Raw genomic sequence first — 16888 nt, forward strand, 5'->3', positions numbered from 1 at the left:
AATAAAAGTTGAAGGGTTCGATATATTTACGCCTTTAAAAACACACATACATTACTTTGTTCATGATCAATGAGGATTAAATGGTTACAGTAGGATTAAGGTTATCAAAGACTATAACTTGAGAAGATATAAAATTGCATTTCTGACTATCTGTATGTTCGCACGTCATGATATATAGAACGTTAACAGACATATATACTTCATATTTTAAATTTCTTTTTATATCTGTGTCATAGGGATAAACCATGGAGTATGTCACTTGATGGGATTTGGATGAGTGTTAGCGAAAAGTTTTTAATTGTATGTATGGATGATTATAATGACGATGGGTAAATCGCAAACTAAGTAAATTGGTAGAGTACTGCAAACAATTACGGTATTTTAAAATGTGGTATACTTACTAAAATATCGCAATGTATTTTGAAATATAAATTAAATAGACAGACAGGCAGGCAGACAACCTTACAAAGAAATGTTTACATCACCCCACTCAGGCTAAAGAAAACCTAAAACAATATTCTAAGTGATAGGTTTAAATCATGGATATATGGATGGATGCACCATAAAAAACCCATTATTGTCTATGTAAAAGAATAGTTTTATCTAGCACTTAAAATCAACGTATGTAATATTTTACAAGAATCTTACATACGTATATTATATCTTACATACGAATCGTATAGGTAAAACGGTAGGTATCTAAGTAAAATATTAATTTTTATATCGCATTTTATTATTAAAATAAACTCAGCAATCAGAGAAGCACTACAAGTAACACGATGCAATGGCCAGAGGCGGGACTAAGACTAGAACTCACATGGCTGAGTAAGTTTTAACATTTAGATATCACGATTTCCCCTCTCACTATTTCTTCTTAACCACAGCATCCTAGTTTTAATTTTGTATTGGTTGATTATTTCATTCAAATTCTTTCGAATTATTTAGGTTTGTAAATGTTAACGATTTTTACTTCATTTATCAGTATAGGGAAGATATTAACCTTAGTTTTAGCTGTTATTAATCCTCTCTGTACCAAAAGAAACCAGGGAGAATAGGTGATCAACAATATTCCTCGTAAAAAATCATTACTGATTTTTTTAACTCTCATGTAGTTTATAAAAAATATACAGCTGTTTGTGAGAAGTATTTCTTCAATTATTGTTTAAAGCAATATTTTTAGCGTTTTAGAAGGCTAAATATTGAAAATTAGTTGAAAATAATATGTTCTAGCATGCTAAATTTGTATTGTCTTACTAATTCATTTTAAATGTTAAAAACTCCATAATATCAAATACATTGTTTTAAAGGTTTGTTAGAAAATATGGTCTATACAATTTTCCTCATTCGGTTGGTTACTAAAACGTACACTAGAGATCTCTTCTTTTGTAGAATATATAGAAAATATCCTATTGAAATGATAAGTAAGGGAGATGTAAAATTATATTTCTTTGTCAACTTTAAATATTTTTCATTCTCATTATTTCCCATAATTAAAGTTGTTTCATGATTAAACAGAACGAGTCTTTGTCGAGAGCATTGCATCTCTATAATTCTAACTTCTAAATCGACTGGGCAAACTGGTCTAAACCCTTGCGATAAAGGCTATAGTACTCATTTCTTTACTATAGTACTATAGTACTCAAATTAAATAAAAGTAGTAACTTAATAATAACTCACTATAGACTTTTCATTTTTCCTTTATTACATATTCTCAGTCAATGAATATGGTAATGGTGTTTCGGGACAATCAGCAATGTGCTGGACTGGACTAGTATACATGAACTTGTACTAAACCGTTTCTGATATCTCATTACGATCTTTTATCAATTTTACATCACTGTACGTAACGTTTCTTTAAGTGGAACTGTACTAGTTTATTAAGATAAAGTTAAAACTGGAGACTGACAATAAACTGTACTCTAAGAAGGACAGCGGGAGAGACTTGTAAGAAAGTTTTCGCGTCAAAACTACATCTAGCCCTGAATTATCAATACAAAGCACACAAATTATTTTATACACATTACTAAAATACATGTATTAGTATACAATCCTATCCAGAAAACGTTGTCCTTAATAATTTTCTAAGCTTAGTTTTAAATATAGCACAATATCAACATTCCTGGTATGTTCAGGAAGACCATTAAACTAATGGAGGCTGGAATACGCGAAGCCCCTCCTCTCCACTTCAAGCCACAACTTAGGAAAGTGAAGCTTCTCGTCCTGGCGGCTGCTTCGTTCAGGCACCTCCCACGGTACAAGAACCTCTCGACTAGGTACTGTGGCTCTTCAATCTTGTGTACCTTTATTACTATTAATTTTGCTTCTATTGTGTTGTATATTGTTAACATCACTAATTCTATGATAATAACCTTTGAAAACTCATCAACCTCAAAATATTTTATTATTTCATTTCAATGTGAGGAATGCAATTGTTGGCGAGGTTAAAGTAGAGCATGACGTGGGGTAAATATCCAGATATTTAAAGTAACTGTGTTAAGTGAACGACAGTTTGCACTCTTACTTGCTGTGATTGTTTTAAATTTCGGAAAGGAAAAATAGTTGAGTTCACAAAGACGATTAATGCTATAATTTTTTGACTAACAATAATTTATCTTCAAAACATTGTAAAAATCAGAAAACGTCTAACGTAATAATCTCCCTGTTCCAAAGTTCTCAATGTAAAATATTTTTAATGTAATGCATGATTTAGGGTATTCCCAAATAAATATGATTTGCAAGCACTGGATATTATGGGTGCACAAAGGACGAATAATACCTTATTATAGATTTCTGGAATAATATTAAATGATCAATTCGCCATCATTTTTTGTTTGAAGAAATATTTAACTTAACACACTATTTGTAACGCATTTATTTTCATCATAGTTACGGTTAAAGTTCAATATTAATGTGATGCAAGAAGTTGACAATATTTTTAGTTTTATTGTTGAAGTTCCACAACGATATTTATAACCGGCATCACTAATGAAATTTCTAGGAATCCAATCTTCAATACTGTGAGTACGTGAGGATATTGAAAACAGCATATTTGTAATATCGAATTTTTTTCATCTTATTCGCTTTAGGTCGATGAGAATTCGCTGTCGGTTTTGCTGTTGTTTACGTCGTGGAATACTTATCCGCAACTAAACATTACGTGTTCTAGGGAACTATAGAAGTTTAGACACTGAAGAACTTTCGTATAATATAATAATGATTTTTAATTTATATCTTCATTTTATATACACAGATTTTCCACCATTGAAATGAAAGTTTCTTACTTCTCTTAAAAACGTTATATTTTGAATATATAATTGTAGAAAATCCAAAGAAATAAGGCTTCCAAATGCCGTACCTCCAAAATCGAGAGATTTTCTTTATTCTAAAAATGCATTACCGCCAGGGTTCTTTATATATCATGTGGCATCTGAAGTTTGGAAGTGTGCCGAAACGAATAATTTCAGGGGATTAATTTTTAAACTTCACCATTTTGGGCCTCCTTAACAGTGCCCATCATAACAGACTTACACCTAAAGACTGTTAAACAGTATACTTCATAAATAGGGACCAACTGTTAACAAACAACCATAATGAAAAAATCTAAAACTAATTAAATAATCTCTTGTAATACACTTAAGGTATTTTTATTTGTAAGATCACAGCTTGCATCGTTACGGACAGGTCAATCTAGAATTTGTGTGCAGTTACTAAAGATTACACGTATACTTATGTTATTTATAATACTCATATGTTTGACAAACAAATGTATATACATTATATATACAGTTAAATAAACTAAAGTAAGTAGCACTAAAAAAGACAAAGACAGGTGTATTAATATAATTTGTTTTCAAAGTAATTTCAAAAATGGGGTTCTTTTCCTTTTATCACCGGTCAATAGTAATTAGCCGTACCTTAAAATTTATAAAATGTGTCCTCAATAATTGTTCAATGATTCAAATTCAGAGACATATAAATTAATTAACACACAAAACTCATTAACACGTTACGATTTTCGGTACATATTACACTTCAGCTATAAATATAACATTTTATCAATATAGCTCGACTCAATACAACATTTCAATATCATTATAGGAATTGATGTCGTGTTTACGGTACAAGTTCGTTTCCTCTATGAGGGGCAAAATCGAGTACGAGTAATTCCGAACTTCTTTATTCAGATATATTTAAATTGTTTTGAAATAACAGAGCATATTTGTGGCAATAGTTTAAAGAAAAAAACATTTAAAATAATCATATTAGTTTATTTTATTATATTTATAATATTTATATTGAAAATTATCTTCTGGTTACTAAAATAGTATATGGAATTCAAATGAAATAACTTTTGATTATACAAGCAAAACATGTATACGTTAACTTACAACATTGACTATTACTTATATTTCATTAAATTTAATTGTAATATTTTCAAATTATGTACTATAAAATAAATGGCCCTTATTTTTTTTAAAGCCATGGTTAAATTTTTTAAATATTGCCATATTTCTAGAGTAATCCCTATGGAGAGTGAATTTTCACTTCCGGTACTACTAAGATTAAATCATAAGTATATGTTAAAACAAACTGTATATAATTCTTAAAGTTTGAAGTTTATGTAAGCTGATACAAAAGAGTAATAAATTTCCACAGCTTCGTATTTGAGACAGTGCACAAATCATGCAAGTTGGAGAGTTTGACTTCTAAATTTATTGATCTTTTCTCTGATGATGAATATGTAAACTTTTGGAACCTATTGCTTTTTTCATATAACATCAATGTTTAATATCGATTAATTGGTTATATTATCATATATTATAAACAACCGTTATCGTTAAGAATTGCATTACTACACTGACTGTATATTAGAATACAAATATCTAATTCTGTAAGAATCCAATTTATTACTAGTAATATTCAAAATATTTCATTACACTTTACGACGGTTTGACAAATTAAATATAAATATTGAAATTGTTATCTCTCAGACAGTAGTATTTTTTATATCTTCCATCATATTTTACAAAATATGACATCTGAGAGATGGAAATTACCTTATTTTTCTGCATTAAACCCATTAGGGCTATGTGTTTTGTATTAACATTAATAAACTAATGCGGAAACAGACTGCCTTTCAATGATATAAATGCGGATCGCATTAAGTAGAGACAGAGGGAATGAACCCAACAGATATCACTAAGGAGGAGCCAAAAGTATACCAAACATCTAACAGCCGTACTAGAGAATGATAAACACTCCAAGGACTCAATGTCGGCATTTCCTTTGTTTCTTGGCGCTTCATCTGAAACAAAGATAACAGGAAGGTGTTGATACAGGGCAGTCGCCTTGACCTTTGGTTTTGGCCTTGACTTCAACGTCGTGGTCTATTTAAGAATTTATTTATTCATTATTGCTGGTTTATTGAAACATTTTTAGGTTTTCTAATTAATTAAATTTGAAATATTAATAGCCAAGATGGCCTTACTTCAACAGAATGTAGATTTAGTCGTTTACTGTTTGAAAAGTTCTCTTCTTGATGTATGGCCACTTCATGTGATCATTTCCATAACAGCAAAGTTGAGCAATTTTATAATTTTCATTAGGCCTTTTTTCGTATTTCCTATATGTTCTTTAATGGATAGTTCATGGATAAATTCTGTGAACGGCTTTTCTCAGCTGTGTATTCCCTAATACAAGAACAATTTATATTCTTAAAGAGGAGTTAGATTTAATCATGTGCACCATTTTTCACTTGGCTTTTAAAAGACTGTCTAAGAGTGTATTGTGTTTTGAAAGCAGTTGTAATATTATATTTCTAGCCGACTTTTATAGTTTATTCATTGGTACCGGCACACAAGGGGTTCACGAGTAAATTTTTCTGTTTTCGTTCTCTCATTTACCGTGTTTCCTGTTATTTATTTTGCACTTATTTATGACAGAATGAGTATATCCATTATTATAAGTTCAGATTTGATATTTTTAATTTCTTCTTTTAACTAATCTTTATCTAAGCATAAGCTCTTACTTTGGCAGGCAAAGGGTATGCAACTCTTTCTTCAATAGTTTCCATACAAGATTTTGATACTGGCCTTTGTTTTTTTTTTTTTTCAATAAACTGTCCTAATCACTTTTTTATTTCTTACTAGAAACACATCCAGAAAAGGTAATTTATTTTGGGCTTCCAGCTCCATGGTTAGGCGAATGGCGAAAGTTTTAATTGTGTGGGATTATAAATAATTCACTTTAGTGTCCCCATGAGGGAGTACGTCGCAGGTGTCATCCGCATTATTTTAAGTGTGAAGTTTTCAAAATAAGATAATGCTTTACACTACCTTTTACGAATGAATTTTGAGATATTAGTTAGGGAGTAGGAAGAGACTTTCATTATTTTTATAAACCTTCCAGCGTCGAAAACGGCTGAAGGAAAGTCCTATATTAATGTTAAAATCTTACTGTAATTTTAGTAAATTACATCGTTAAAGGCATATTTTATTTGCATTAACATATTTTAAACATTGGCTGAGACTGTAGAAGTAGTATTTTCATGAGTGTGTTATCTGGGATAGCCTACTTTGTCAGATATCACGTCAACTCGTCTATAAAAAGTATCTTTGTATTGATTCCGGACAGTATTTTAATTCACAACTGATTAGTTAATGGCATACATGTATGTTAGAATAAGAGACTAAGGTTTACATACTTGTAATGCCTAACATCAAAATATAAAAACCTAATTATCATATAAAATAAAATTATGAATTTCAGGAATGGTGCTAAACAAATATTACGATCTCCGTTTGTTTTGAATTAATGGTTGACAATAAATTATTCAAATTTTGAATGATATTTATCAAATGGGAGGAAAAGAGTTGAGCCAGTTAGTCAATGTGTCGAGTCAACAGATATTTTGATTAATAATATAGTACCAATTAATGTAAAAAATTCCAAAATTTATAGATGTCCACTACATTTTACGGAGCTTAAGTTCCATAATCGGGTGACTTTAAACTGTACACTCTCTGCTCGATCGTGGTTGTGTTCAGATGTGTGAGCGGTCTGTCCCAATTATTAACGATCTGTTAACTCGTTCAGAAATTAATCTTCATAAGGACGGGTGAATATTATGAGAAATCTTCTTAATCTGGTGGATGAAACTCTGCTAAGCACTCAGCAAACTCAACTGTGAAGTTGCTGGTTCAAAATATAGCATTACGTAAACGGCAGTCTGAAATTTCATAATCAATAAATTTATTGCTACATTTCCTTGTATATATCCTGTATACAAGAAGAAAAAAAACAGAGCTCACTTACATCGAAAGAAACTATGCAAAATGAAATAAACTGCATTATTGAGTGACTAAGGCTTTATTTTTAGGTGGCAGAACGTAAATTCGATAACCTAGGTATACGCAAACACTTACTAATTCAAATCTTTTACGGAGTCAAATAAATTAAAAGCTATATTTTCTTTTAGTAAATCTCTTCACACAGGACTACGTAATGGGTTCAAAATTTAACTCAAACAAGTGTTTATCTTATGTAATGAATCAGAAGTAAAGTTACAAAGTACCAACCAATAGCTTTTAGGCAATCACAAAGTAAATGCTTCAAAAATATATACCTCTAGTTATTCAATACCACTGTTATATGGTCACTCCGCCAGTCATTTTATTGCCTATAAACAGACCTGATGTGAGCGCCTTGATGTCAAGTATCAAATGGTAATTGGACAGCACTTCACTTTGACACCGACTAACTGTTTTCAATAAAATGTCAGTTTAATACAACAGGAACCTGGTATTTCCATTTTCTTTAATCAATCTTTAAGTAACATTTTGGGTTTTATATTGCAGTTAGAAAATATATGTATTCAATTTAGAAATTTTTTATCAAATGTGAATAATTTTCATTAATTAAGAACTAAAAACTAAGCCTATAATAATGGTAATGACGCTATAAAAAGTATATTACATTTTAATGTGCTGTGTGTATTTTCAATAACTGTTATAATTCACAGTTAAAAATGTGAAGCAATAAAACTTTTAATAACTAAAATTTTCATTACATACAGACCGAGTATAATGTGTTAGGTGCCACGTCATTATTATTTATTATAATGGTATATATATATATATATATATATATATATATATATATATATATATATATATATATATATATATATATATAAGTAGATATGAATATGAGGTTCCTAGCGCACTTTTAGAGCCGACCGAAAATCAATAGAAAATACTGTTTAAAGGACAATAAACGAATCTGTAAAATTAAATAGTAAATCACGAATGAAAAATAACCGAATTTATAGCTGTTTGCTTCTACTTTCTTAAGCTGTTTTAATGTTAAATCTCCTTAGAATCAATGTAAAGTCTTCGAAATCTTTTATTATACAAAGTTAATTGTAACACAGTCTTTATCTTTAATAGTCTTCTTTCCAGTAACAACCAAGTGTAATTTATAATTTTTATTCAATTCTTTAATCTTTTTTTCATCCAAAACAGTCAAAAATCTATTTGGCAAATGTACTTTGAAATCTTCTAATTCTGCTATGATTGTAAGCCCGAATTTATCTTTTATTTTCTCCAAATTCGTGATTTTATACTTCTTATTTTCTTCTAATTCCATTAATTTCTTATATTCTTTGAACTTTGAATCACCAACCTCATTTAATTCCTTTAGTAGCTCCATTTAGAGAAGAGAAATTTTAACTAGCGATTTTTTCTAAATTCCAATTTTATAGCGAATTTTCGAGAAATATCGTTCAAATTATCAACTTTTTAAGGTACATACAAACTGGTACTAGAGTTTTTTGAAAAATCCTGAAAAATCTACCGAATTATCTCTAATTATTGCGAAGTTTTAGCTTAAAAGTTGATAATTTGAACGATATTTCTCGAAAATTCACTATAAAATTGGAATTTAGAAAAAATCGCTAGTTAAAATTTTTCCTATTTAAATGACCAATGAAAAAATAACATGTCCGTTTTGTAAGAAAGAAATCCTAAAACATAACTATGATCGCCATTATAATTCTAAAATTCATCTAAAAAACAAAGGCATTTATGAGAAAGAATTGAATTATTTGAGGACTTGAGCTAGAGAAAATCAAATTGCCAATCACGAAAAATTGTATAATATTGAGAAATTACGAGAATTAATGAGAAATTTCAAAGTCAAAAAGAAAAATCTCGACCTATTTAATGATGAAAAAATTAATTCAATCGCTGAAAAATTGTCCATTGAAACAAACGATAAAACTAAGTCTGAAATGATCGAAGAAATTGATAAAACTCTTAACGAAAAAACTGAAAATATCATTGATGTCGAAGTTTTATCCTCTATACACGGTCTTTTCAAGCAATACATTTTAACAAATTTAAACGATAATTCCATGTCAATTTACAAATATCTTTCCATTATGCGACCAGAAATTAAAAGTTTAATAGAGAAATTTCAAGAAAATGTTAAAAATATGAAGGGTTATCTCTCTTTGGAATGTGAATATGAACGAACATTAGTGAACGGTGAACCACAGTCATGTCCAATGTATTTTACTATAAAAGCAGACGAAATCTTCGATGTAAACGATTTTATCACCAAACAATTTAATAAATTAACACATCGTGAACAAACAAATCATCCAAATAAGGGTTCTGGATGGACATTTAAAAGCTGCAAACAACTAGTTTTGAGCATTAATAAACACGAAATGATGAACGCAGGATCATATATCGATTTACCAAAGAAAATCAAAGATAAAAAAGCTTGTATAAATATCAAAAATAAAGATGACTATTGCTTTATTTATTCTATCCGATGCGCTATTGAAAAACCCGAAAGAGACTGCGAAAGATCAAAACAATATGAAAAATTTGTAAATGACGAGATATTTTCGGGCTTTGAGTATCCAATGTCTTTAAAAGATATACAGTTATTTGAAAAACGAAGTTATAATTCTAAGTACAATTATCCAAAAATGTCTGTAAATGTGTATAGCTTTGATGAGAAAATTAATATTGTTCCATTGCAAATTTCAGAAATTTATGACGCTGAATTAAACGTTGATTTATTGTATTTTAAGCAAGATGATAAATCTCATTATGTTTTGATCACGGATTTAAATAAACTCGTTTTCTCTCAATTATCTAAATGTAAAAATAAAAATTTCTTTGTAGAAGATGTTTGAGTCATTTCTACAAATCTGGAGATTTAGCAGATCATTTAGAAATTTGCAAGCAGCATGAAGTTTGTAAGCCAATTATGCCGTTTTCAGGTCAAACAACTAAATTTACTAATTATCAAAAGAAGTTTAGCCATCCGTACGTAATTTATATGGATTTTTAAAGCATATTAGAGAAGATTCCAACATGCAAGAACAATCCACAAAGATCGACTACAACCAAGATTCAGAAGCACATTCCTTATGGTTTTACTCTATATTTAGTGTCGAATGTGACCAATCGCATGTATAAACCGATATGTTATCGAGCCAAAAATGAAGAAGATTTGCCAAATGTTCCAAAACAATTGTTTGAAGAGCTCAATAAATTATCGAAATACATAGCGAAAAAATATAATTCGAAGAATATGAAACCTATGAAACTAACTGAAGAAGAAGAAATTTTGTATCAAAATTCAAACGTTTGTCATATCTGTGAACAGAAGGTTTTGATGGTGAAAAAAGATTAAAAGTAAGAGATCATTGTCATTTAACAGGTAAATTTAGAGGTTCAGCTCATTTATCTTGTAACTTGAATCTCAAATTTCCTCAAAATATTCCAGTTTTCTGTCACAATATGTCAAATTACGATACTCATTTGTGCATAAAAGAATTGGCTAAACAATATGGAAATGTTGATTTGATCGCAAACACAGATGAAAAATATATAAATTATTCAGTAAATTCAGGATATGGGTATGAGTTTGAAGATGATAAATAAACCAAGAAAGTTCATCAAGTTTTCATTCGTAGATACGTTCAGATTTATGGCATCGTCTATTGAAAAATTAGCTAAAAACCTCAAGAAAGGTGACTTAAGGCATGCAAATCATTTTATACAAGATGGTCGAATATTGAATGAAATTATAGAAAGACTGCCAAATGACGAAGACGAGATTTTTAAAATATTGTCTGGAAAAGGCATATTTCCTTACAAATTTATCGATAGTATTGAAAAACTTGATTACACAGCAGAGCTGAAAATTCAAGATTTCTATTCACTTTTGACAGATAAAAGCATATCTGAGAAAGATTATCAACACTACTTGAGCGTTTGGAACAAATTAAAAGAGAAAAATCTTGGAAATTACTCTGATTTGTACAACATCCAAGATGTTTTATTGCTTGCTGATATATTCGAAAACTTCAGAAACATTTGTCTAAATTGTTACAAACTTGATCCAGCACATTATCTAACAGCTCCAAGTCTCGCATGGGACGCTATGTTAAAATTAACGAAAATAGAATTACAATTGATTAGTGATTATAATATGTATTTGATGATTGAAAAAGGCATTCGTGGAGGAATTTCTCAATGTATTAAACGATATGTTAAAGCAAATAACAAATATTTGAAAGATTTTGATAAGACAAAGCCCGAAAACTATTTACTTTATGTCGATGCAAACAACCTTTATGGTTATGGTCTTATGCAAAATTTACCGTTTAGTGATATCAAGTGGATGAATCCTAAAACATATACAAAAGAAGAGTGGCAAGAAACAATTTTTGAACTCACTGGCGACGAAGATTATGGCTATATTCTCGAAGTTGATCTAGGATATCCAAAAAATTTACATGAACATCACAAGGATTTACCTCTTGCTCCCGAACATTATAAAAACAAACTTTGCACAACTTTACTGGATAAAACTGAATACGTTGTTCATTCAAGAAATTTGAAATTTTACCTCGAACAAGGGATGGTGTTGAAACATGTGAATAGGGTTATTGCATTCGATCAGAAGCCTTTTATGAAAAATTACATTGATTTTAACACAAGCATGAGAACCAAAGCTACAAGTGACTTCGAAAAGGACTTTTATAAGCTCATGAACAACTCTGTTTTTGGAAAATCTATGGAAAATGTGCGAAATAGATGTGATATCAAACTAGGAAATGAAGAATTTTCAATGAAACAGGCCAAGAAAACAAACTTCAAATGCTTTAATATCTTTGACGACAACTGTATAGCGAGTCACATGTACAAACAAAAGGTTAAATTTAACAAACCGATCTACATAGAATTTTCAGTTCTTGACCTATCAAAATTGTTAATGTATGAGTTTTATTACGATAAATTAAAGAAGTTTGACCCAGATTTGAATCTGTGTTACATGGATACAGACAGTTATTTCCTAGAATTGAAACAAGATCCTTTTAAAATTATTAAAGAAAATATAGATGACTTTGATACGAGCGATTATCCAAAAGATCACAAATGTTTCACTACTAAAAATAAGAAGGTAATAGGGAAATTCAAAGATGAGTTAAATAGCGAAGTTTTAGAAAAATTTTGTGGTTTGAGATCGAAAATGTACTCATACAAGTATCTAGACAAAAATCCAGTAAAATGTAAAGGAATTAAGAGAAGCGTTGTAAATAAAACAATAAATATCGAAAACTTGAAGAGATGTTTGTTCGAAGGTAAAGAAGAATTTAGAGAGATGACTTGCATTAGAAGTTATAAACATGAGTTGTACACAGTTACCATAAACAAGTTAGCACTGAGCGCTAAAGATGATAAGAGAATTATCCTAGAAAATAAGATCGATACAGTACCGTATGGCTATAAAAATGAAGCGAAATCTGATATTTTAGAAGAGTTAAACAAAGTTGGAAACTTTGATATATAAATGGAAGATGATTTAATTCACTGCCACAAATGTAAGAAAAAAAAACGAAAAATATAGATTCTAAAATTGTTCAAACTCAAAACGGATTGTATAGAATTGCAGCAAAATGTTCAAAATGTAAGACAAATAAGAGTAAATTTATAAAGAATCCTTATGAAAAACAAGTAAAGAAAGAATCTAAGAATAAAGATGAGATAGAGATTGAAGCTAGAGAAATTCATGCACCAGTACGAAAGAACGAAGTGTAACACATCATGTATAGTTTTTGCAGCAAAACTGTACAATAAGAAAGTAAGAACTACAATCATCTACCATTTCGTTACTGTTTAAAAAAACCTTTTTATTAATATTAAGGTTATCAAGACAAACTAATAAAAAAAAACAAATTTTAATATTGACACTTTTTGGAAACAACTGGAAATAAAATATACAATCAAACCTGATATCCCTATAAATGTACCAAAGTTACCATTTACATAAAAAATGCGTTTTACAATAACAAAGTAATTTAAAGTTTATAATCCTGTCTTAAACTATAAAAAGTTATGTAAATGGGTAAATTTGTGCACGAAATTTATTATAAAATTCAATCTTTACGCTATGGCTACCAAGCGGTGCGGCGCAGTGCATTAGCAAGTACAACACACTGACCTGTTAACTTCTGGTAGCCAACATGTTTAAATATGGTTTTTTATATTGTTATAACATTTAAAAATGTGTCATTACTAAAGAAAGGCCGATTCCCTATTAAGGCTTGTCACGCCTATTTCCATGGGTCACTGGCCTATGTGAAGATCATATAGAATAAGTAGGATAATCAACAAATACAAGGCCCATGGCACTGACAATAACTGGTGTCACGCAAGGACTTTGAACGTGTGCTAACTCTAGCTTAGTTCCAGTCTTAAATCTTTGACCATGCGGTGATCAGCTCTATCAATGCTTGTATTTTTTTTATATTTTTGTATACATAGTGGTGAAGCTTAATGCACAGTTTGTCTGTAAGTCAGTTCGTATTCAAGATGTGGACATAAAACAGATACAGACAGTAAAACGGGTATACACACAGGCGGAGAGACATATAGACATACAGGCACACAGACATTTTATAGACATACGGATAGAAACAGGAATGAACTAATTCGGTTAAAGCAGTTTTCCCAGTGCGAAGTTTCATCGATGTTAGAGTAACGGGAAAATAATTATACTGTATTTGTCATTTTAAAGTTTTACACACATATACCACACCATGCGCTAGTGATTTAAATTAGAAACCTGAAAAACATCTTTTAATGTTGTCCTTAAAGCGCCTTGTAGTCAATAAATATGAACAGTAAATTATTTATTACATCTAATATAAGTATAGGCTATCGACAGAATTTACAAGTAATTTAGTATTTATAAAAGGTAAAGGTAAAGAATGTCTTATTTTACCAGGCGAAGTTAGGGCTAAGAAGCCCTCTCTAACACTTAAACCTGGATTTATATTGTATGTTCGCAAGTTAACTGTGAGAGAGGGCCTAATACTTCTAAATTTGCCCGTAAAAGGTAAATAGGACACTCATTCGTTACAAATGAGAGCTAAAAATTTGTAATAGGTACAAAATGCTACATGAAATAAGTGACTTTATCTTAATTTGGGAAATATTAAATTTTTAATCATATTTTAGCCGTGCATCTGATAATCAAGGGTGGCTCAATAATGTAATTGAAACTTCTAATAGATTTACATAATAGAAGTTGTTTCTTAATAAAAAGAGAGAATACATTCGCTAAAAGACTTTACGTCCTGTGCGGATATGGTCAAAGATCTCTTTAATCTGGAAGATGGGTATAACACAGCATACTATTTTAAATTATTCGAATGTGTTTATATTCATGCTGAAATAAATTATGTATTTTTAAATATGCTTCATAGTTTACCTTTTTATATTCAAACAATAAGAATGCTACTGCGGAAACTTGCTTAATAATAATAAAACTGTAATTAGTTGAAGTACAGGGAAGTAATCAATGTCCACCATGCAATAAGTACAGTCGAACCACGCTAATGGAATGTATTTAATCTCCACCATCTCACCAGTTTTTTTCAAATAATTGTTTGTTTATTTAATAACTTATCAAATTAGTATTTTGTTTTCCCTAAGGCACGAAATAATTTCAGTTTAAATGTGCTGTATTGTAGACTAATTGAGCTGATTCATTAATGCGAAAGCTTTAAACAAATCTACGCAAGTTCTTTTAGTTGCAGATGTACTAATTGTTAATAACAAGAAATATCTACTAGTGTCCCTGGATATTGTACCTGAACAATAATAATTTATTATATACACGATATTGTAAGACAAGTAACAAAACTTGTTTGTCTCTATAGTTTTTATCTGTATGGGTAATCAGATAACAAGAATCGGTTTAATGTTAGTATAATGTACACAAGCACGTGAAGGTGAAAAACAAAATAAATAGAAACAGGTGAAACATATACAACAGGGTGAATATTAATATTTTTCTAATATCCATAGAAACATCAAAGGACATGTAATTCAATGTTTCTCGATAAATTCAAAAGTTGTTTACAGAAGTCGTTGAACTCACATCACGTTGGTTAGGAGGAGCCCACCCAAAACAAGTGCGACTAGGCTAAAAGCTTGATAAGGACCAGGAGTCTTTTCGTAATTCAGTATAATAAGTAAAGTCGTTAGACACGCAGGACGTGGAAAATCTACATCGGGATTCATCCAGTACTATGGCAAAGACCAGGATCGAGACAATGACTTATAGATGAGTTACTTTAATTATTTACAATTCTATGTTTTTCTCTAACCATTCTTCTTACCTAAAGTAGTTAAAATCTTAGATTTAGCGATTAATAATTACAGAAAAACACATAGAAACAGTTCCGATGTAATAATGTAATTATTAACAGGATTTTAATCTTTAAGGAAGTATAAAATTATAATATTGTATTTGTTAGTGAAGTTTATCTTAATCAACAAATAACTTTCTTATATTTTGTGACCAAACTGAAAGAACCCCTGGTGTATGGTTTTAAGTCCTTTAAGTACTCTAAGTGTACAGAAAGAATCAGTTTACAATTACATTCAAAATCCCATCTAAATGTTTTTAGGTCCTTTCAGACATATTTGATAAATAGTGTAAAGATTACTTAGAGAATTAGTTGGTTAATGTGCCAGAGAGACATCTTTCAGGCATTTTATTTTAGTGTAATATTAAAAATAATTTGAAAATTGTGAATTCTAGTTGACTTAGGAATAAAATGAATAACTTAATTACATTTACTTGTTTACAATGAAAATATAAATAAGGATATTGTACAAATTTGAGGAGAAATACGGTCTATAATTTTTAACTTATGTAATTAGTTGCTAAAATTACCACCAGAGCTCTTTTTAAATTTAAAAGACTATTTCAAGTAATACAGGCATAGATATAACTTAATATAATCCATTTTCGTCTTTATTAAATTTTCATAATTTTATTGATAATAATACTACCTACCCTATTGCATGCCAAATTATAATGAATCGTTTTAGAGAATATTTTAAATATAATTTAAATAATTATGTCATGTTTTTACGATGATTTTTATGTTTTTGACTGCAATGTATATTTGTTTTAAACTCTTATTGTGGTTCATTATTTAACCCGAACATTAATGTATATTTATAGTGGATCAGTTTACAACGCCAACATCTTTTAAGATCCGTTCATACATATTTGATAAAAAGTATTGATTGCTTAAAGAATGTTTTACTTAAATATGTCTAAGAGACATCTTTCAGTCATTTTATATCAGTGTAATATTGAAAAATTTTAAATTACTAAATGTAAGTTGACTTAGGATTAAAATTCATAACTTAATTATATTCGATTTCTTGCACTTAAAAATTAAATAACGATATTTTACAAATTTGAGGTGAAATATAGTCTATAATTGTTGATTTATTCAAAACCTCACTGGAACTACCACCAGAGGTCAAAACTATACCTT

This window comes from Homalodisca vitripennis, unplaced genomic scaffold (genome assembly GCF_021130785.1).
Source record: "Homalodisca vitripennis isolate AUS2020 unplaced genomic scaffold, UT_GWSS_2.1 ScUCBcl_15;HRSCAF=503, whole genome shotgun sequence".
NCBI classification, from domain to species: Eukaryota; Metazoa; Arthropoda; class Insecta; order Hemiptera; family Cicadellidae; genus Homalodisca; species Homalodisca vitripennis.